Below are 24,583 nucleotides of genomic sequence, written 5' to 3' on the forward strand. Positions count from 1 at the left end.
TCATAGATATTAAGGTCAGAAGGGACTATTATGATCATCTAGTCTGACCTCCTGCACAATGCAGGCCACAGAATCTCACTCACCCACTCCTGCAATAAACCTCTCACCTATGTCTGAGCTATTGAAGTCTTCAAATCATGGTTAAAAGACTTCAATGTGCAGAGAATCCTCCAGCAAGTGACCCGTGCCCCATGCTGCAGAGGAAGACGAAAAAACCCCAGGGTCTCTTCCAATCTGCCCTGGAGGAAAATTCCTTCCCGACCCCAAATATGGCAATCAGCTGACCCCTGAGCATGTGGGCAAGATTCCCCAGCCAGATACCCAGGAAAGAATGCTCTGTAGTAACTCAGATCCCACCCCATCTAACATTCCATCGCAGGCCATTGGGCCTATTTACCAGGAATAGTTAAAGATCAATTAATTGCCAAAATCATGTTATCCCACCATACCTTCTCCTCCATAAATTTATCAAGTTTAATCTTGAAGCCTGGTAGGTCTTTTGCCCCCACTGCTTCCCTTGGAAGGCTGTTCCAGAACTTCACTCCTCTGATGGTTAGAAACCTTCATCTAATTTCAAAGTCTAAACTTCTCGATGGCCAGTTTATATCTATTTGTTCTTGTGTCCACATTGGTACTGAGCTTAAAATAATTCCTCTCCCTCTCTGGTATTTATCCCTCTGATATATTTATAGAGAGCAATCATATCTCCCCTCAACCTTCTTTTGGTTAGGCTAAACAAGCCAAGCTCCTTGAGTCTCCTTTCATAAGACAAGTTTTCCATTCCTCGGATCATCCTAGTAGCCCTTCTCTGTACCTGCTCCAGTTTGAATTCATCTTTCTTAAACATGGGAGACCAGAACTGCACACAGTATTCCAGATGACGGTCTCACCAGTGCCTTGTATAACGGTACTAACACCTCCTTATCTCTACTGGAAATACCTCACCTGATGCATCCCAAGACCGCATTAGCTTTTTTCACGGCCATATCACATTGGAGGCTTCTAGTCATCCTGTGGTCAACCAATACTCTAAGGTCCTTCTCCTCCTCCGTTACTTCTAATTGATGCGTCCCCAGCTTATAACTAGAATTCTTGTTATTAATCCCTAAATGCATGACCTTACACTTCTCAATATTAAATTTCATCCTATTACTATTACTCCAGTTTACAAGGTCATCCAGATCCTCCTGTATGATATCCCAGTCCTTCTCTAAATTGGCAATACCTCCCAGCTTTGTTCGATGACGATGGTTTGCAATCCTACTGCACTGTCTGCTGAAAGCAGTATGGCGCCCACACGGAAAAAAGGTGTAAAACGATTGTCTGCCATTGCTTTCACAGAGGGAGGGGCCACTGATGACATGTACCCAAAACCACCCGCGACAATGTTTTTGCCCCATCAGGCATTGGGAGCACAACCCAGAATTCCAATGGGTGGCGGAGACTGCGGGAACTGTGGGATAGCTACCCAGAGTGCAAAGCTCCGAAAGTTGATGCTAGCCTTGGTATTGTGGACGCACTCCGCCGACTTAATGCGCTTAGTCGGAACACACAATTGACTGTATAAAATCGCTTTCTACAAAAAATTGACTTCTATAAATTCGACCTAATTTCGTAGTGTAGACATACCCTTATTAAGAGCAACATGGAAAATTTGGCTATCCTTCTGACTAGTTCTTACTGTTCTGATATGATGAAATTCACCCATGTGCAAAAAGCCAACCTGTGTCCCACTTAAAACCTCAGTCAAAGGGTTATGTGGAACATAAACTCTGTTCTAGCCATCTTCAAAAGCTAAATTCACTAATAAAAAGACTGCTGTCCAACACACAGCAAATGTGAATCTTAGGTGTACTTGTTTCGTATATAGGCACATGATCAGACACAAGCTTTTAGCCTTCAGAATAGCTGTTGTTTTCAAGGTACTTTGTTTAACCATAGAATTGCTCTTCTTTTCCATGTCATCTTCCAAAAAGAACATTATAATGAGAGACCCATAAGAAGAAAAGTTTCAGAGTAGCAGCTGTGTTAGTCTGTATTCGCAAAAAGAAAAGGAGTACTTGTGGCACCTTAGAGACTAACAAATTTATTAGAGCATAAGCTTTCGTGAGCTACAGCTCACTTCATCGGATGCAGCTTATGCTCTAATAAATTTGTTAGTCTCCAAGGTGCCATAAGAAGAAAAGTTTCCAAAAGTTATTCAGACAAGGCTGTCAAACTATATTTTAAAGCTGATGGGTGTTTTTTAATAAAAAGAAAAACAGACCTACCTCAGAGACAATCTGAATTTAGAGATAATAGGGAGAATGATTCAGCAAGTCCGGCAGAACGTTCGACAGTTAGAATGAGCTCTTGACAATGATAAGTCAGGAGGCAGACAGGCACAAAAAGAACAGCAAGTTTTGCTAAAGCTGGCCACACAACTGCCCACTCAGTCACCAGTTAATAGTAAGGCTCCATAAAACTGTTGTCATAAAAGCATTCTTCCATTGGTAACTTTGGTGCAGCTTTTATACTGCTGCAGAGCTTTACATTTCACCATGTTGTCTGTGCATAAGATTCTGAGACTAATTGTAATAGAGTAATCAGACTGTACATTCCTTAGGTGACCTTTTAGAACACACTGTGTTATATATAACAAAAAGGTTACACTGTGTTGTTTAGACTCTATTCCTTTTATTTAGTGCAAATGATTGCTTCTGTCACTGATGCTGTGTCTTTAGACCCTTTCAAAGATTCTTTTTTTTAAATACATGAGCTCTACATTTAATTGGCCATTTCATGGGGGAAGAATGAGGCATGAAGTAGAACACCAATTTTGCACTAATTTGTCTACTAGAAAATCATTTTACTCATCAATGTCTGAACCCTGCTAAAGAACAGTTTCAATTTCCTGTCTCAGCCATGGATAAAACAGAGTTGACAACACATTTTTCTCTGTCAAAACATTTCACTTATTTTTCAGTCTGCAGACAGTTTAAGAGTCATAACTTCTGCAAACATTACAGTAGCATTCTTCTTGTTATCCTAACACTGGAATGGTACCTGAGAGATACATAATTTAGGACCACGCCAATTTAAAAATGTGCCACAGATAAACAGGGATTTTCCAAACAATAGTGTCAAACGGGCAAAGAGGAATACTTTCGTTGTTTATTAGATTTCAGTGAAGGTTAGAGCAATAATGTCTGCCATCCTTAGCCTCTAGTGCTCAGTTATATTCTTGTTCATAGTTTTTAGCTGGTTTAGGAGCCACTCCAGCATCTTATACATGGTGTTTCAGTTATCTAAAATGTCTTGCACAGGCTGACATCTGGACAAAATTATTTCATCAACACAGCTGAACAAGTATTTCTTGGCCTTCACAAGATGGCCAAAGCAGATGCAGATCTTAAGTGGCATCCCCACATATGTACAGCTTTACACTTTGCTTATTGTCATAGGCTTCAGTGGGTCCATCTACACTGCAGCAAAAACAAAAAAAAATTTCCTCCACAGCAGCAAGTCTGAGAGCCTGGGTCAAATGACTAAGGCTCATGTGACAGGACTAAAAATAGTAGCACAGATGTTCCCAGGGAAGAGCTGGAGTCCAGGTTCTGAGACCTTCCCTCCTCACCATATTTCAAAGCCCAGGCTCCAGCCCAAGCAAGAAGATCTATACTGCTATTTTTAGTCCTGTAGCGCAAGCCCTGTGAGCCTGAGCCAGTTGACCCAGACTCTGAGACTTGCTTCCCTGTTTTGGTTTACTTTTTTTTGCAGGGGAGGTGCACCCGCTCACTGACATTTTTTCAGAGCTCAATGGGTTGAGGGTTAAAAAAAAAATACTGAGATAATTGCTTCTGGTTCCCGCAGTGGCATGTTGATTGTAGTATAATCATCTTTATAATGCTTGCTACTAAATGCTGAATATAGGGGAGAGAGAGAGAGAGAGAATGTCAATGGAATGGAATGGTGTGCCTGGATAATGGCCTCCTGCTGCACGATAAATGCTGAAGTCAGGCCAGGCCAGACCAAAGCATTTGCAGAAAACAAATATTAAGGTAAATCCAAGGTAACTATTTTCAAAGCAGAAAACCACTTACTAGTTAGAAGGTTCCATGACATTATTTCTGAAAAACAAATAAAATATTTGTAAATGTATAAAATAGATAAAAGCAACTTACCATACCAGTCAGAGTACCTGCACTCTGAATTAATGAGGACACTTGCTGCTGTGCAAATGCACCAGAAGGTCCAGTGCACCAAGGCCAATTTAAAGCTTTAGGGCCAAACTCGGGAGCTTAGCGTACAACCCAAGCAGAGGGCTGGGCATCTCCTTAAGGAGCAAAAGGCAGGGTGGACAGAAAGAATCTTCCCTCTCTGGTAACAAAAGTAGCATTAGAGCTGTGGCACTGAGGCTAATTCATCCTAATGGCAAAAGTAACTTCCTTGGTGCTAACATTTCCCCGTTCCCCGTATCTCCCACCCCCACCAGGGGGCATGACCAGAGGATCTGCACAGCTGTGAATCCTCTCCTTGTGCACCCCTACCCCACCTCCACCTACCCGTGGGCTCCATCCCCCTAGTCAGAATGGTACTTTCTTAAGCCTTGTTCATGTGGCAGTAAGGGGTGCATAGAATGCATACAAGTGTATAACCTGTGAAGTGTACTGGTCATGCACTATTCCTGAACATATCCAGAAACAATGTGCAGAGTTGGAGAGCTGCTTAGGGAACTCATTGCAAATAAAATTCCACCTCTTTTAGTAGGGATAAAGCCCACATTGGGCCATGAGTCTATTCACCACTAATAGTCTCAGATAGTGTTGAATATTTAGATATTAGAAATGAGAAATAGCTACAAGAAACTGAGAATAGAATAGATTATCTATTCTACCTACTGCTTCCTTTATTCCCATAGACTACCTATTCTAACCCCCGCTAACGTATTTATACTTTTGCCATTTTACACACACATTTTCTAATAAAGTTGGCATCAAGATCTAAATAATTACCTCTTTATTACAGATTGTTTGCAGATTTTCTTCACTTCCCATCCTCCTCTATTGTATATATTTATACAAGGAAGCTCATAGTAGGTAGGTGATATGGAAGGGGGGGGTTCAGCTGTTGTGACCTGCACTGGATGTGCCATGTTTGTCTTTCTTCCACAGGACAGAAGCGACTTGTCTGTACAAAGTGCAAGCTGGTCTCCATATTGGAAGAGAAGATTGAAGGTCTGGAGCAACAGGTAACGACCCTGCGTTGTATACGAGAGACTGAGGATTTTCTGGACCAAACTCAGGATAGGCTTCTAGGGGCACAAAGCTCTAAAGATATAGAGCAGGTTGCACAGAGGAGCCAAGAGGCCAGTGAAGAAGCTTGGCAACATGTGACCTCCAGAAGAGGTAAGCGGAATGTCCGGGTTCCAGTAACACAGACACAGGTAACTAACCGCTTTCATGTTCTCTCCACAGGTACCATTGCGGAGAGTGGACCAGATGATATGTCTGGGGGGAGAAAGCAGAAGGAGACTCCGCTGGTTGGGAGGCATGAGATGCGATGTCCTGAGGTTGGGGGTCCCACGACCACCACTCCCAAGAGGAGAAGGCGGGTGGTGGTGGTCGGGGACTCTCTCCTCCGGGGGACTGAGTCATCTATCTGCCGCCCTGACCGGGAAAACCGAGAAGTCTGCTGCTTGCCAGGGGCTAAGATTCATGACGTGACGGAGAGACTGCCGAGACTCATCAAGCCCTCGGATCGCTACCCCTTCCTGCTTCTCCACGTGGGCACCAATGATACTGCCAAGAATGACCTTGAGCGGATCACTGCGGACTACGTGGCTCTGGGAAGAAGGATAAAGGAGTTGGAGGCGCAAGTGGTGTTCTCGTCCATCCTCCCCGTGGAAGGAAAAGGCCTGGGTAGGGACCGTCGAATCGTGGAGGTCAACGAATGGCTACGCAGGTGGTGTCGGAGAGAAGGCTTGGATTCTTTGACCATGGGATGGTGTTCCATGAAGGAGGAGTGCTGGGCAGAGACGGGCTCCATCTTACGAAGAGAGGGAAGAACATCTTTGCCAGCAGGCTGGCTAACCTAGTGAGGAGGGCTTTAAACTAGGTTCACCGGGGGAAGGAGACCAAAGCCCTGAGGTAAGTGGGAAAGCGGGATACCGGGAGGAAGCACAGGCAGGAATGTCTGTGAGGGGAGGGCTCCTGCCTCATACTGGGAATGAGGGGCGATCAACAGGTTATCTCAAGTGCTTATATACAAATGCACAAAGCCTTGGAAACAAGCAGGGAGAACTGGAGGTCCTGGTGATGTCAAGGAATTATGACGTGATTGGAATAACAGAGACTTGGTGGGATAACTCACATGACTGGAGTACAGTCATGGATGGTTATAAACTGTTCAGGAAGGACAGGCAGGGCAGAAAAGGTGGGGGAGTAGCACTGTATGTAAGGAGCAGTATGACTGCTCAGAGCTCCGGTACGAAACTGTGGAAAAACCTGAGTGTCTCTGGATTAAGTTTAGAAGTGTGTGCAACAAGAGTGATGTCATGGTGGGAGTCTGCTATAGACCACCGGACCAGGGGGATGAGGTGGATGAGGCTTTCTTCCGGCAACTCACGGAAGCTACTAGATCGCATGCCCTGATTCTCATGGGTGACTTTAATTTTCCTGATATCTGCTGGGAGAGCAATACAGCGGTGCATAGACAATCCAGGAAGTTTTTGGAAAGCGTAGGGGACAATTTCCTGGTGCAAGTGCTAGGGGAGCCAACTAGGGGGAGCGCTTTTCTTGACCTGCTGCTCACAAACCGGGTAGAATTAGTGGGGGAAGCAAAAGTGGATGGGAATCTGGGAGGCAGTGACCATGAGTTGGTTGAGTTCAGGATCCTGACGCAGGGAAGAAAGGTAAGCAGCAGGATACGGACCCTGGACTTCAGGAAAGCAGACTTTGACTCCCTCAGGGAACAGATGGCCAGGATCCCCTGGGGGACTAACATGAAAGGGAAGGGAGTCCAGGAGAGCTGGCTGTATTTCAAGGAATCCCTGTTGAGGTTACAGGGACAAACCATCCCGATGAGTCGAAAGAATAGTAAATATGGCAGGCGACCAGCTTGGCTTAATGGTGAAATCCTAGCGGATCTTAAACATAAAAAGAAGCTTACAAGAAGTGGAAGGTTGGACATATGACCAGGGAAGAGTATAAAAATATTGCTCGGGCATGTAGGAAAGATATCAGGAGGGCCAAATCGCACCTGGAGCTGCAGCTAGCAAGAGATGTCAAGAGTAACAAGAAGGGTTTCTTCAGGTATGTTGGCAACAAGAAGAAAGCCAAGGAAAGTGTGGGCCCCTTACTGAATGAGGGAGGCAAGCTAGTACAGAGGATGTGGAAAAAGCTAATGTACTCAATGCTTTTTTTGCCTCTGTTTTCACTAACAAGGTCAGCTCCCAGACTGCTGTGCTGGGCATCACAAAATGGGGAAGAGATGGCCAGCCCTCTGTAGAGATAGAGGTGGTTAGGGACTATTTAGAAAAGCTGGACGTGCACAAGCCCATGGGGCCGGACGAATTGCATCCGAGAGTGCTGAAGGAATTGGCGGCTGTGATTGCAGAGCCCTTGGCCATTATCTTTGAAAACTCGTGGCGAACGGGGGAAGTCCCAGGATGACTGGAAAAAGGCTAATGTAGTGCCCATCTTTAAAAAAGGGAAGAAGGAGGATCCTGGGAACTACAGGCCAGTCAGCCTCACCTCAGTCCCTGGAAAAATCATGGAGCAGGTCCTCAAAGAATCAATCCTGAAGCACTTAGAGGAGAGGAAAGTGATCAGGAACAGTCAGCATGGATTCACCAAGGGAAGGTCATGCCTGACTAATCTAATCGCCTTTTATGATGAGATTACTGGTTCTGTGGATGAAGGGAAAGCAGTGGATGTATTGTTTCTTGACTTAGCAAAGCTTTTGACACGGTCTCCCACAGCATTCTTGTCAGCAAGTTAAGGAAGTATGGGCCGGATGAATGCACTATAAGGTGGGTAGAAAGCTGGCTAGATTGTCGGGCTCAACGGGTAGTGATCAATGGCTCCATGTCTAGTTGGCAGCCGGTGTCAAGTGGAGTGCCCCAGGGGTCGGTCCTGGGGCCCGTTTTGTTCAATATCTTCATAAATGATCTGGAGGATGGTGTGGATTGCACTCTCAGCAAATTTGCGGATGATACTAAACTGGGAGGAGTGGTAGATACGCTGGAGGGGAGGGATAGGATACAGAAGGACCTAGACAAATTGGAGGATTGGGCCGAAAAGAAATCTAATGAGGTTCAATAAGGATAAGTGCAGGGTCCTGCACTTAGGATGGAAGAATCCAATGCACCGCTACAGACTAGGGACCGAATGGCTCGGCAGCAGTTCTGCGGAAAAGGACCTAGGGGTGACAGTGGACGAGAAGCTGGATATGAGTCAGCAGTGTGCCCTTGTTGCCAAGAAGGCCAATGGCATTTTGGGATGTATAAGTAGGGGCATAGCGAGCAGATCGAGGGACGTGATCGTTCCCCTCTATTCGACACTGGTGAGGCCTCATCTGGAGTACTGTGTCCAGTTTTGGGCCCCAACACTACAAGAAGGATGTGGATAAATTGGAAAGAGTACAGCGAAGGGCAACAAAAATGATTAGGGGTTTAGAGCACATGACTTATGAGGAGAGGCTGAGGGAGCTGGGATTGTTTAGTCTGCAGAAGAGAAGAATGAGGGGGGATTTGATAGCTGCTTTCAACTACCTGAAAGGGGGTTTCAAAGAGGATGGCTCTAGACTGTTCTCAATGGTAGCAGATGACAGAACGAGGAGTAATGGTCTCAAGGTTGCAATGGGGGAGGTTTAGATTGGATATTAGGAAAAACTTTTTCACTAAGAGGGTGGTGAAACACTGGAATGCGTTACCTAGGGAGGTGGTAGAATCTCCTTCCTTAGAGGTTTTTAAGGTCAGGCTTGACAAAGCCCTGGCTAGGATGATTTAACTGGGACTTGGTCCTGCTTTGAGCAGGGGGTTGGACTAGATGACCTTCTGGGGTCCCTTCCAACCCTGATATTCTATGATTCTATGATTCTATGATTCTATTTCTGTCTGCTTTTAAATAGCCATGTTTCACCCCAGAGGTGTCTGCATTTCAGTATTGGATGAAGCAATCCATTACTTTGGATCAAATAATGCTACAAGGATTTAAATTCTTATTTTTCATGTATTCTTTTCTAAAAAATCATTGTAACTGTTAAACACAGGCCTAGTCAGTGAGATGCAGGGTCTTCCTTTTCTCTTCTGGCACCCATGTGAAAAAAAAATTACTTCTTCTCTATAGATTGTTTTACCCAGACCACATTGACACATTAATGTCACACTTCGTGATACTCATCTGGATTTTACTCATCATGATACTTCATGGATTAATGACTGCTTGTCTATATCTGCCATATCCCTACCTTCTATTGTTAAAACATGCTTTAAGTCTAAATCCTCAGTTTTACTAACGGACCTGCTGGATCTTTAAACCTGCCCCATCCCCCATGTCTGTTTTCCCTCCTAGTGATTGCAGTGTTGTTGTAGCATGTTGGTCTCAGGCTATTAGAGAGACAAGATGAGTGACCAACTTCTCTTGGTGAAAGAAATGAGATTTTGAGCTACACAGAGCTCTTCTTCAGGTCCTGCACAGAACAGAAGTTGGTCCAACAAAAGATATTACCTCACCCACCTTGCCATCTTAGTGTCATTGTGAGACTGAAATTTTCAACCTGAAGCTCCAAGGGCAGAGTGTGAAAGCAGCAAAAGTAATGTTGTTAAAAAGCCGGGGAAAGAGATCCAAATGTGTTTCAGGGGAATCATTTCCTGAAGGTTTAATTTTCCTGCTTTTATAGTTCTGTTTGCTCTTAACTTCAAAGAAAATCTTGATTAGAGTAGATCTAATTTGCTGTTGTCTTTTATTTTGGGCAACTGCTTATTTGTAGTGTTAAATAACAGCTAGCATTTGGCTTAGGTAAACACCCAAAAGTGGGTCTAAACTATCCTAATCAGATTTTCTGAGTCTTCAAATTAAATTGCAGATCTGCTTTCTCACAAGATTTCCCATTCTTCCTACTTGCTGCGCTCAAGCAGAAAATAGCTGCTATTCAAGAATAGTTTTTCACATGGTGTCCTGCCTATTCTCGTTCAGGCACCAGCATGAACCATGAAAGTTAAAAAGGCATGAAAATTAAAACTACTTTTAAAGATTTTTTTCAATTTGAGTTTTGGCTAATTTTTGCTTTAGTTCATATTTTTCCTCTTGGGTGGATCCATTCCTTAATACGTCGTCTTCGTTGCTCTGTTCCAAAAATGTTGGTTAACTTTGCAACATCTTCCTTCCTTTTGCTTTCTTCCTCAACTTGGTCATGCCATCTTCCTCTAATTCATAACCCTATTTTTTTAAAGTGTATATGGGCTCCCAGGTCATTCTTCTGTTGCATTTTATTAAGCTTACTGTGTGCTTAACTCTGTTTTTGGATCATTGGCCAATTAAAATTAAAAAAAATCCATTTCAGGACAAATGAAACAGTCTGTTTGACCTGAAACAAAACATGGTTTCATTCAGAGGGTTTTTAAAAAAAACTTTAAAAAAATCAAATTTGAAATGAGTCAAAATGTTTCATTTCAAAAATATTAAAACAAAATATTTTGATTTTGTGGTGGTGATTGTGGTTTCCAGAGAAAAAATAAGCAACCAAAACTGATTTTCTTCTTTTAAACTGATATTTTCCAGTTTTCAATTTCTGAGAAAAAAAACTCATTGCCTACAACATTTTGATTGTCACATTTTCTGTTTTTAGATAAAATGCCCAAAAAGTTGAAGAAAAATTTTGACGACAATGAAAAAAAAAGGAAAAAATATAATAGGACATTTTTTTCCTGAGCAGCTCTAGCTTGAACCCTGATCTGGAGAAACCCACACCTTTAAGAGTGAGATGTTCAATTCATACCCATTCACTTCCCTGCAAGAGTCTTAAATTCAATTTACAGTTCCAGGCTTTGAATCTAAATTCTGTCCCATTTTACACCATTACAATCCAACTTACTTCAATGGATTTACTCCCAGAGTCTCTCACTCCTTGGGACTGTAGGAGGCAGGAGTAATGTGTGGGCCATGTTCTCAGCCACTGCAAGGAAGAAGCACCTTACTGTAAGAAAGGCAATGCTAGGTTCCAAAAGGGATTTAATGCTGGAAGAATGCAGACTTCAAAGCCTGAGCTCTAGCCTGAGCCCAACCATCTCCACAGCTATTTTTAGCTCCATAGTACAAGCTCTGCAAGCCCCAGTTTGTAGCCCTGGCTCTGAGACTCACTCCTGAAGGCTGATACTCACTGCATAGACAGACATAAAATGAGGTACAGGTCATGTCTAATACACAAAGCTAATACTAGAGATGATCTAAAAAGCCTTAAAAGCAAAAGGTTCAAGATGTACTGATTGCATTGTCTCCTTTTTTCAGTGGCACCTTTCAATAATTGTAATGTAGGAATTTTAAAAAATAATCACTTTCTGAAAATTGATTGTTATAGTTATTATTAGTAATACACTCCTGGGTATATATTAATAGACCATTAATGCACATCTTGGGTGGTTAAAGTCTCTTGGCCTTCAGCCTCATACACACACTGTACCTGAGGCATGTATTTATAGCCTATTAATGTACCCCATCATGTCTTATTGCTTTATTATTTTACTTGATGCAAATTTGGATCCAGTCCCTTAGCAATAGCAATCTAAAATGACTAATGTGAGGAGTAGGGGTGGAAAATAAAGCTATGAATTTCTGCTGTGGGCTAAACATCTAAAATAGAATTTTATAATAAATTTAAAAATTGTATGTACTACAGTATATATACTGCACCTCATAATTCTCATTTGTGTTATGGAGCAGAAACAAAACGAGTTATATAATTGTAAGGCTCACTCACTGTGAGCCAAGCTCTGCTCAGTTACGTCAATGTAAATTCAAAGAAACTCCAAAAGTCAGAGAGCCAGAGAACAGAATTTGTCCCTATATGCTTTACTCAGAGTAGTATGGTCCCAGAATTTTCTTCATGAGCTACTTTGAAATCTTAACCTACACCCATTTTCCCTGAGCAAACAATAATCACCACCTCAGCCAATAATAAGAGGTATCAAATATCCTCCATATACACAGCTGGTATCTTCAAAGCAGAGGACGCAGCCTTGTTCTGCTTATCTTTTTGGACATTTGGGATAGCTTGGACATTTTCCACATCCCCCTAGATGCCAGCTCTAGGAATCTATTTTGTTTGATGCATCCTGTCTAACAGTCTTGCAAATTGGCTGTTTTTAAATCAGCCATCCTTCATTTTGCTACTGGGGGAACTCATCTCTCAGTAATGAAAGTGGAAGTTACCTATGTGTATAAGGGAAAGAAGAAACAATGCCCCTAAAGTGCTTTCTTGTAAGCACCAACAGGAAGATTAATACTGCACCTGCAACTTTAGAATTAAGTATTAATTTAGGGCCAAATCTTGCTTGCCTTACTCATGCAAGCCTTCTCACTGAATTGAATTGCCATGAGTGGGATTTTCAAAAGCACTCAGCATTATCATCTCTCTGCTCCCTCAGAAATAAATGGGTCCACCCCATAGTCCCTGTTAATAATGGCATTATTGCCATGCTACACTAGGACACTCATGAAGTTAAGGTGAATCAGCTAAAGGTATGAAGTCAGTGTACATAAATTAAAGCATGTTAGATTCCCATGTGGATTCTCTCATTCAGGAATAAAGTGGCTTTAGTGCATTGTAAATTAGGGCTATACCTACACTGCCACACAGTTCAGACTACAGGGGCGTGAACAGCAGTGTATCCCAGTAGGCCGAATTCCAAGCCACTTTACTCTTGAATGAGAGTATCCACTTGGGGGTGGGAGGGTGGAATTCACTTTAATTTATCCACATTGACTTCACAGTTTTAGCTGATTCACTTTTACTTTCCTGAAAGTCCCTATATAGACAGACCCTGAGGTATTACAGGTGAAAAATGTTGCCCGTTACTGTATCACACTGAAATTCATAGCATGCAAAGTTCTACTACTTAATTAAGTAGCCTTTTTTCCTCCCCTAGAATTATGGTGGCAGGGATCTTTAAAGTGTGCTCCTGACTGAATACATTAGTAAAAGTATTCACAAACCAAAACAATTTGGAATGAATTGTATTTTGGAAAAAAATGGCCACATTTTTCAAAAATTACTTGTGTTTTAGGGTGCCTTACTTTCAGAGTGTGCACCCTAAAAAGACACCTGCAAGACATCTAAGAGGGGCCTGATTTTCAGGAAGTGACTGCAGTCTCTCTGATAAACAATTAGTGTCAGAGCCAGTGCCAGGCATGTGCAGACTAAGCAATTGCTTAGGGCCCCCAGCAGCTCTCGGGGACCCCCCTATTTGCTTTTTATTATAAGAACTTGCTGGTTTTAGTATGGGGTGGAGAGGCACCAAAAATATTCCTGTTTAGGATCCTGCTGGGCTATCATGGGCTCTGATTATCTTCTTACTTACACCACCAAAAAACAGGCACACTTTATTGAAGACGACAATGGAGTTACCCTGGTATAAAACCTGTATATGTGAAAACAGGCCCTAGATGACCACCACATTTGCAATATTTGTTTCTTGATTAATTAAAAATAGCCACTTGTTTAAAGGTTTGTCAGTTGTCTTACTGAGTGTTCCACAGATATGAGCTTTACTTCTACTTGGTTAACTCCTATGGGCTTCTAGTCTGAACAGCCTGTCTTAGTATTAACAAAATTGTACTTCCATCTCAATCCAGTAAAAAGTTAAAATCTGTTCAACTCACATTCTTTGCTGCTTTGCCAATGTATTCTTCTAACTGTAATTTTTTCCACCAAGTATTGTTGAACTATATTAAATGCAAACCATTCTATCTGTGGTTCAGTATAATTCAGAAATAACACACTAAATCAATTTTTTAAAGATTCTTCTAACAGTGATTTATCCTCTCTCAAGATTAATAGGACTTAGGGCTTGTCTATATGCTTCAGTGTGCACTATTTCTAAAGCACACTAAGATGTTGAGCACTAATTGGTCAGGGTAGACTTCTAAAAGTTTCATAATTCATTTTAACATAGTGTCTACAAATAAAGTCTAAAACCATGTACCACAAGTAGTATAATATTCTGTCCCAAGCTCTGCTGAACTGTAAGGATACACTATTGCCATCTGCCCTGGCCACAGGGCTAAACTCAGTGGTGACAAAGAGCGGTGTAAGTCACACATCATCCATAAGTTAGGCAGAAAATGAGTGTAAGTGTGATAAGTGAGGAAGTGTAACTTTCATTGATTTGCCCCTCGCAGTCACTGCACTGGAGAAAAAAAAAAATCAAGGGTAAATTAAACACCAAGGACCTAAATTCAGCTCTAAATTCCATTGGTATAAATCTGGAAAAACTGTGCTGAAATCAGTGGCGTTACCAATTTTACGTCAGTTTAATTCAACAGGGAATCTGATCTCATGAGGAAGAAAAGTGGGTGCAACAGGAAAAGCAACTGCCAGGAGGCTGAAACTAAAGGGATGGATTCCCCAGTCTGATCCAGCCCCTTTGCATCACTCACTATACATGGTAGTATACAAGGGACTAGGAACTAGTCACAAGTCTCCAGCCCAGAATCCCTCTGTTGAAGGGGAACTCCCTGCTGGCAAAAGTGTGCTGAGATCCAAGCCCTACTGTGGCACAGCTCCTGTAAACTCCATTAAGGCTTGTAGTGCAACCTTGCACTGTGGTAGGAGCACACAGTCATATAGGGGGTAGAGCTGACTCTTGGAGTCAGGACGTCAGAACTAAGGCCAAAGGTGCAATTGGGAACTTTCATCTCACTCCTTGCCTGTGGAAAAGCAAGGAAGCAATGGTTCCAAGTCCGTGTATTCTTAATCTTTTTCAGAATTAATGCAAAAATAAACCTGGCTATTTATTCTGAAAGATACTATAGCAAAAATCAGCAGTCTTTTATTTTAACAAAGGAGACTTTGGAAAAAAACCTCCCATCTTATTTATTTTAAAAAAATGCAGCCCAGAATAAAAGTATGGGCCTGATTCTGAACTCTGGTGCAAATCACTAATAACCGCACTGCAATCCATGAAGACAAAATGTTGTAAGTGAGATCAAAATCTGGCCAATTGTCTCTAAAGGAGTGACCTTCATGGGGGAATCTAGGATATTGTCTCAACTCCACTAAATATTTGAAGTGTTATTTTCTGTATTTGCACATATCTAATCAGGCCGTCATTACTGCCTATATAAAAGAGAATCCAGTTTGAAATGTGCTCTATTTTGTCTAAAATGTGCACTCAGGAGCCTAGCAAATGTATTTCTTATATGATAGAGGTAGAGAGCCCTAATTCACAACCAGATTCACCCCCAACCTACAATTTCAGAACTGAAGACTACAGGAATAGGGCATACAGTTGCTTTACTTTCATACAGAAAAAATATATCCGATTCAAACTATTTCACATGCAAAACACATCTAAATTTAACATTCAAGTTAAAATAACTGAGTAAATGGTCAAGGTAGTCTGCACAGCATTAACTTCCACCTCTTATCTAAATCCAGAGTTCTCACATGAGGAACTGCATAAGCCCTTATTGGTATTATCTTGACTTGAGTATTTAAATGGTTAGCCATTTTCCAAGATGGCTGATCTAATAAATATCATGGACCTGAGTCAGCTCTCACTTGCATCTGTTTTGCACAAGTGCAGTTCTATTGATGACAACGAGGTTATTTCTGATTTACACAAGTGAGAGGGTGGATTCTGGCCCAGTATCTTTATAGCTAACGTAGCTGAAATGTAATCTCTATCTAAATTGCTTCATATTTTGCAGTTTTGGATCACATTTAGATCTTCTTAATAATAAAAGGGACATAAAAGGCAATATGAAGAGGTTCTTTAAATACATTAGGAGCATTCTTTGACAGGGTTACTGGACTAATGGACAGGGGGAAGTAGTAGACATGAAACATATTGATTTTAGTAAGGCTTTTGACACAGTCTCACCTGACATTCTCATAGGCAAACTAGGGAAATGTGGCCTAGATGGAATTAGTGGGTGCACATCTGGTTCAAAGGTGGGTGCACAACTGGCTGAAAGACCGTACGCAGAGTAGTTATCAATGGTTTGCTGTCAAACTGGGACATATATTCAGTGGGGTCTGACACTATTTAATATTTTCACTAATGAATCAGATAATGGAGAAGAGAGTCTGCTTTGCAAATCTGCAGATGACCCATGCGGGGAGAAGTTGCAACAGCTTTGGAGGGCAGGGTTAGAATTCAAAGTAACCTTAAACAGAAATAGAAACTGAGTTCAAGAAGCAGGAACCAGGAAACAAAACAGGAACAAGGGCAGGAAGGCAACACACTCCAGTTTTCACAGTAGTTAAGGTCTGGAATAGGCTTTTAAGGGAGATTGTGGAATCCCCATCACTGAAGGTTTTTAAGAATGGGTAGGAAAAAATGCCTGTTCAGGGATGGTCAAGATATAATTGGTCTTGTCTTAGTGTCTAGACTTGATGATTTTGAGATCCTTTCCAGAGCTACTTTTCCATGATAACCTATTTAAATATTTTTCATGCATTTTTCCTGTGTTAACATGCAAGTGACCACGTAACAACAGAACCTCAGAGTTACAAACCTCAGAGTTACGAACTGACCAGTCAACCACACACCTCATTTGGAAGTACACAATCAGGCAGCAGCAGAGATGGAAACAAAAAAAACAAACAAACAAAAACAAATACAATGCAGTACTGTGTTAAATAACTACTCAAAAAATAAAGGGAAAGCAGCATTTTTCTTCTGCATGGTAAAGTTTCAAAGTTGTATTAAGTCAATATTCAGCTGTAAAATTTGAATTAACCATAACATTTTGTTCAGAGTTACAAATAGCCTCCATTCCCAAGGTATTCATAACTCTGAGGTTCTACTGTGTATAGTATGTTATGTCTACTCTCCTGCCTTGCCCCTCCTCCCCCACAACCCAACCTTCCTTGAAAATAAAGGCCCTTATTAATATTAGCTGGCATATTACTGCAGTGCTTTCTGAGGAAGGAGCAGGAGACACTGGTGCTCAAACACTTCCCCCTGATTTACCATGAGTAATAGGTCTCTGCATAATTATAGTGGAAGAGGTAGAGAAGTAGGAAAGAATTACAGTGTGTATAATGTTTTGCTTCAGAGAATGCTTCGGTTCATTTTCTTGCTGCCTATGTATGCTGCAAATGAGAAAGTACCCAGCTGGCAACTTTGCTTCTGATTTATAGGAAAGGTCAGTTAATCCCAAGAAGGCATTTTGCTAAATATCAAGATATCGCCCCATGTGTTTTCGCTATTTAGCTCAAAAGAAGTTGGAAGCTAAAGCATTAGCAAGGCTAATCACTATCACTCAAAGTAATTTTGATTCACAGAGTTGAATGCTTTGTGGATTGTAATTAAGATTATAAATTTACATTGTTTCCCTATTTGTCTCAATATCCCACAGCTTGACAGAATGAGCATGCAATCTTTATCTACAGTGTGACTGATCTAATGCCATCTGCCTGGCAGTGTGATAGGTGAAGTGCATTACAATACCAATCCTATAGTTCCTATTCACACAAAACTCTGATTGAAGTCAATGGGAAGAGCTGTGAGAGTAAAGACCCCATGTGGGACATGCAAGTCCTTTTCGGTTATGTTTACTACCGCTAAAATAGTATAGTTTTCGTTCAATTCCTCATCTTTGGGCTTTAGAAACTTCAAACAAGATTTTAAATTCAAGCAACAGGTACATTTTCTTCCATGACTATTCAGATACTTAAAGGAGACAAGGTAATCTCTTATATTGGACCAGTTTATGTTGGTAAAAGGGGCAAGATTTCAAGCTTCACAGAGCTCTTCTTCAGGTCTGGGGGAGGTAACCAGAGTGTCTGAGCTAAATACAAGTTGAAAAGTTGGTTGGGTATAAAGGTGTTCACACATGCTGTAGGAGACCACTTCATTTGAAGTGGGCAATTAAGGAATAGCAGGCAATAGGGGTGAGTGACAAATTGTTGTAATGAGCTATAAAACTATGGTCTCTGTTTAGTCCACAGTTTTTAATGTCCAACAGAAACATGAATTTAAGTTCCCAAGCTTGTCTTTTGAAGGTGTTGTACAGGTTTCCTTTGAGAGTGAGGACTCAAAAGTTAGATAGGGAGTGATCACTTTGCAAAAAGTGTTCACCCACAGGTGACAGGGTGTTTTTGTCACATCATTTTTCTGTGAAAGCTCATTCAAAAGCATAGCGATTATCTGTGGAGCTTGAACACTTGTCTCTTCTACCAATGGATTATGATCCAATAAAAGATATTACCTCATGTACCATGTCTTTCTTATATCCTGGGACCAATACAGCTACAACAACACTGCAAAAAAAAATAAAAACTTAAAACCACAACCTGAAATCACAGGCTGCTTGCAACAAAAGAGGCAACTAACTAAATTAACATCAGCACATGAGGAAACCTGCATGTAACCTCCAATGCTATGAAATAAATGGACCAGAAGTATCACATTTACATTTGTTTAAAATGTGCTTCAACGGGAAGGCAGAGTATAAATAAAAGCAGATAAAAGCTCTGTAGTCACCCTCAAAAAAACTGCTGAAGTGTCCAGAACCTAACACTCCATAACACTTCCTATATTAAAATAGTACATCACCCCTAGCAAGAGACCAAAGTGAAAAGACAAGATCACTAGAGATTTTTAGTTTGCTTCTTTTTTTGCCAGAGAGAAAAATTACCTGTGGCATATGGATAATTCTTCCTGCAGAAAATGGGATCCTGAAAGGCTTACAGTGGTGAAGTGAGATCCAAGGTGTGATGCTGTATGGATTCTGGGGGACACTTGAGGATATTATGAATATTCATATTGTAAAATTGCAAAGAGTTATGCCAGATATGTCATGTAAGATGTTATAATTTGCCAGATATGATAATCTCATTTATGTGTTTGTATCACCTTCCTATTTTGGGTTATAGATATCTATGTCTGTATTTCAAACATAAGCTATGCTTCTGGGTGACACCCCCAGACAGTTTAGCATCAGCACTGCCTAGCCTGCTTGATGACCCCAACGACCATCAGCTGACCCATTGAGAGAAGACAGATATATCTTATGACTCAGCAAGACATGCAGGGGCATAACTATGGACAGAACTCTAAGGCTTTCAAGCCATGTGCTGGGCATCTTGATTTGAAACAAAGGAAGCACAGGCTGCATGGCAAAAGACTAAACAGCAGCTGCATCTTCTCCATTTTGTCTTAAATCCTGCTTCTTATCTCTGGAGGAACTTTGCTACAAACTGAAGCTCTGAACGATCAATCCAAGCTGTGGATGTATTCCAGAGGGACTTTCAAGCCAGCAAACTCACCAATACTGCTAGGAACCTCATATATGGACTTTGGAGTCTTTGTATATATGTGACTCAGTCCCTGGAAAAATCATGGAGCAGGTCCTCAAGGAATCCATTCTGAAACACTTAGAGGAGAGGAAAGTGATCAGGAACAGTCAGCATGGATTCACCAAGGGCAAGTCATGCCTGACTAATCTAATTGCCTTCTATGACAAGATAACTGGCTCTGTGAATGAGGGGAAAGCGGTGGACGTGTTATTCCTTGACCTTAGCAAAGCTTTTGATATGGTCTCAACAAGGAGTAATGGTCTCAAGTTGCAGTGGGGGAGAGAGGGCAGGAGAGAGACCATCCTCTTTCCCAGCACAAGTTCGGGGGCTGCTGCAGCAGGGGAAAGAGGGCACATCCATCGCATTAGAAAGGTAAGACTACTGATATTAAAATAAAAGTTGTGTGCTTTTATTGGTAGAACAAAAAAACTTTTTTTAATATATAGTGCTTTTATCCAAAGTGCTTAGCTAACTATTGTAAATGTTATAAACAACATTTGGAAAGATTAAGTGGTCTGCTGAGACCAAGTGGTACATGAAAAAAAAAGTTTGAGAACCACTGTACTAAGGATTGGCTGGCCGCATGATTTTTGGAGTAAGATCCAAACTTATAATGACCTGGTAATGTGGCCGACCCTTTGGAGTCAAAAGAACTTTTGTATATGTGAGCAGAGTTTAAAATAAATTCTCACTGTTCTGGACCTAGGTGCTGATTGGGAACCAGAAAACTGAATTGCAATAAGGGGCTGTGTGATTTCCAAACACTATGTGACTAGATCCCCCTGGCATGTAGTCTGGGACTGTAGTGGGCCCGCTGTGCACCCCAACTCGCCCCCCCCCTTGTCGGGAGCCAATTAAAAAAAAACAAAAACACACATGCAGCAACAGGCTATAATAAGCTACAAGCCAAAAACCAGCCAACAAGCAACTCACAAGCCAATTAAGCCCCAAACAAGCCCAATTTCTGCATGGGGGGGGGTTGGCATGTCCGAGGAGAGGGCTATGTCACCATAGGCTCTGTAGTGTAAATGTAGCCTTGGTGAGAAGACACCACATCACTAATCTCATCTCAGTAGCTTTACCCATTTCTAGGTATTATCTTGCGTTTTAGACAGATGGAAAGCTCAATGAAACTTGGAGGCAAAGAAATTCTAAGTACCAAACACCAGATACACATTAAAGTTTCCTTTCCTTTTTTTTTCTTTAAGGGAAACCCAAAAAGAAATGCCTCTAAAGCTGCTATGTCTAAAAATTATATGACCGTGTCATCCAGTCAGTTCCAAAAATGAGATCACAAAAAAAAATGTTCACCCTAAGTAAAACAAGTAAACAAACACCCATCTTATGTATGTGTGGATTGATCTCTCCATGTTCTGAACTATCCAATGTTTCCTACACAGGGTAAACCAAGCTCTGTTCAGCATCCTTCAGTCTATACTTTTGCTATCAAGTCAGTGGACATTTTGCCAAGTATTTTGAAGCCTGGTAAAATATTCAAAAAAATTTTAACCAAAAAAACTTTGCACCTCCCTATCACTGGGCACATTAATATCAGCATATTGGGTCTAAAAAGATTCTTGCCCTCCTGCTTTTATTAAAATCTCTTCCCCTGAATCCTCACTCCAGACAAAGCCAGGGAATGTGTCTCATTTAGAGCCAATTTCCTGCTCTTAATGCCACTCCCCTCCCCCCAAAAGAGACTATTTCAAAAATTTGACAGGTAGCAGAATTCTTACTATCCTCTACTTGAATTGTAACAGTGCAAAATCAGATTACAAATCCAAAAAAAGTCTCAAAAATGCAGCAAAGAGATTTGCAAGTGGTTTTTCTTTTGCATCTTGAGATAAGAGCTGGCTCTCCATCTGAGAAAAACTTCTGAGGTAAGATGGCCATTACTGTCATAGGTAGCAAAGCATCCAAGCTATTGCATCTGAACTGTATGCCCATGGCCCTCCCCACTTCCCCACCTTTATTTTTCTGCTATCCAAATTAACAGCAAGTACTCATAAGACATCTCTGCCCAGAAATCTGGGGACATAAAATCACCATGTCATGTATTTAAAAACAAATGTCACTTGTCCCCTGACTGAGTTATAAGACCTGGCAGAGTTGCCTTTTACAGTGTTTGACCATTTCCATAATCTTCAAGCATCAGACTCTTTTTAAGTTAATTCAAACTGGCCAGCTGTAAATTTGCTGTGAGTTACTTCCAGCATTATGTAGTTCTCAGGGGAAAAAGAAGATGGAGAAAGATTCAGTTCAAGGTAACCCTCAAAGCATATTTCAGTTGAGGGTCTGAACTACTCTGAGATATTCTAGCACAAAACTATTCTCAGGTCCTGATTTTTTCAGAGTTCCTTCAAAAAGTTTGATGCATGTCAACCCGGGCTGTTCTCAATCCTGGCTTATTTAAAGCAGTTCATACAGTGGACACAGAAGAGTGTGTGCATCTCTTATTGGTCTCTACTATGATTACACCCAATCCACTAATTAAGTGAAAAATTTGGGTCAGGGGTTCACTGCCCAAGTTAATTGGCTTGCTGACAAAAGGTTTTATGCATTAATCAAATAATAATTGTTGCCATGAATAAATAAGAAGCCTAGAACAGAGGTGTTTGCAATAATGTTTCCCAGCGGTTTCATCAACCCTTTCCCTCTCTGACACCCAGTACATTTTCCTCCCAGGATTACACACACAGAGTAACATATTACTGTTCATCTGTAGCTTTTACACCACAGTGGAGCAAAACTCCATGGAGGAAAGGAACAGATGAAACAAGCCATACACTAAAAGGTGTATACATCCCTATGTCTGACCTAAAAAAAACCCCCCAAATTACAAAACATTCTGATCCAAAGTAAGGGGATTTAACCAATGTAAGTCCCAAAGCAGCAGTTCCAAGGCAGAGTGTTAATGTGGATGGCAACTTTAAAAGCAATAACCCAGCAATAGGCATTAATTTAAAGAAAGCTGCATGGAACTGGAAGACAAATAAGGGGCCCCAAAGATTCATTATTCCTTGGGGAAGCTGGTCTCTCTTCATGGAATGTGATTATATTGTGCTGATTATTACATGCCAAGGACCTGGCTCCTTGCTTTCTGAAGGCAGCAGATCTCTAGATTTAAAAGTTTGATATAGCACCTTTTGGTAAAAATCCATTGGTTGAGTTATGAGACCTGGCAGAGTTAGATTTTTCTCAACTGTATTCCCTGTGCAAGATATGGAAGACAGAGAAATGATGTGCCCAGCATCAGCAGGAGTCCACCTAGAAGAGTAGGAGTTTAAAAAAAAAAAGCAGAAATCTTAGCGGAGGGAAGAGAAAGATGTGTGTGTGTTTTAACACAGGATCAAGTTACGTGGAGTTAACATACTTACAAATTCCCTCAATAGTGTCCCAGCTTTATAAAATATTCCCCCAATTACCACCCAAGAAACTGACCACCACTCAAAAATGTGGAATTTAGCAGTTACTAATGTTATATCCTATCAGCAGTTAGGTTTTGAGAACCATAAAATTGTACCACAGTCTGTCTCTCTCTTGGAAAATATGTAGGTAATAAGATACATGTGCGGATTCCTACCACCTCAGGTATCCACACACTACACGTGATTTTTTTTTAGCATACATGTGGTAGGATCACACTTAGATGTGAGATGCTTACAGAGTGTCACAGTACCAGCAAAGCAGCATTTCTAGTCCCATGATGCCATTGCCATCGCCATCTTCCAGAGATGATGCTTCTGGGAATGATGGCAGGAGACATGGTACCAGACAGTTAAATCAAGGGTTATCACAAAGCCATATCCTCCGTGTCAGAAAATGGCAAGTGCTCCTGTTTGGGGAATTACTCAAAACTTGTTAATAGTCCCAACCAGACTTGTTAAGATTTGTTTTAAGGAAGATGATGGGTTTGATACATCTATCATTAGATTGATTTTTCAGACTAGGATAAAGCTACTATATACTAGGATAAAGCTTATAGCACAAAATAGGTTATTCCAGGTAAATATGATACTGGATGGTGATATGGGAAAGAAATAGCAAATTTCACAAATGACTGTCATTCAATTCCCACATTAAAAGATCTGTCCTTTGTCATACAGATTTACCACCATTTCTTCTGTAAAGCATCCAAGACATTAGCCAACTCCGATATTTGTTTAATTCCTTAAAAAAAAACTTCTTTGCACTTCCATAAATTGCACTGCTCTTGCTCAGTAAGGCTAGGTCTACACTTGGAGCTGAAGGTGTAACTCCTGGCTCAAGCAGATATACTTGTGGTAGTTCTCATCAAGTTAGCACACTAAATAGTTGGGTAGCCACAGTAGCTCTGGCAGCAGCAAGTGGAGGCTCAAGTTGCTCGCTCCAAGTACAGGTTTGTATTCAGAGCAGCTAGCCCATGCTGCTGCTCACCCCTGCCCATGCTACCATGGCTGCACTATTATTTTGAACTTACGAGCTTGACGACAGCTAGTACAAGTATGTCTAGCCAAGATGGGAATTATACCCTTAGCTTCAACCATAGGCATAGCCTAACTGTGTAATTTTATTGAAGTTACCCTGGCCTACTTCTCCAAATCCCTCCTACTGTGTTTTTACCTGCTACTTACACCACATCTGATATTTCTAGTAGCTTAATCTTGTCTTTTTATTTGTATTGGGACCTAGCACATTTATGGAAGCTGTGAGACATACATTAATAAAACTAATGCTTCTACTTAGGAAATCCACCACCTATTTGCCTCTGGCCAAGGACCCAATTTTCTGGGTAGCAGTGGTCAGGCTTCCAACAGGAGATCTGTGTTTACTGGTATCCCATGTGGGCTCTCCAAAAGAAAAGGCCAGATCCAGATTAAAGAATGTGTGATGTTTCCACACCGCAAGTGCACGCTCTGGTCACCCCAATGTTTACAGTCTAAAGGAATCTACGAACACGTACACTAGTAGTTCTCAACTTATTTACCATTGTAGGCCACATATGCAGCTCTCCGTGTTATGTGGCCCGCATCTGCACAATATATATACACTACCTGTATGGTCCTGAGGATGTCACATGGGCCGCTGCTGTGTGCTG

General features: G+C 41.4%; 1 long non-coding RNA gene across 1 annotated transcript; it reads left to right on the forward strand.

The window, feature by feature from the left end:
- On the forward strand, positions 1-24,583 carry LOC122460368. The gene is made up of 3 exons (XR_006281630.1): positions 1-41; positions 8,012-8,015; positions 24,457-24,583. It is a non-coding gene; the product is annotated as an uncharacterized LOC122460368 (long non-coding RNA).

This window comes from Dermochelys coriacea, chromosome 5 (assembly GCF_009764565.3).
Source record: "Dermochelys coriacea isolate rDerCor1 chromosome 5, rDerCor1.pri.v4, whole genome shotgun sequence".
NCBI lineage: Eukaryota > Metazoa > Chordata > Testudines > Dermochelyidae > Dermochelys > Dermochelys coriacea.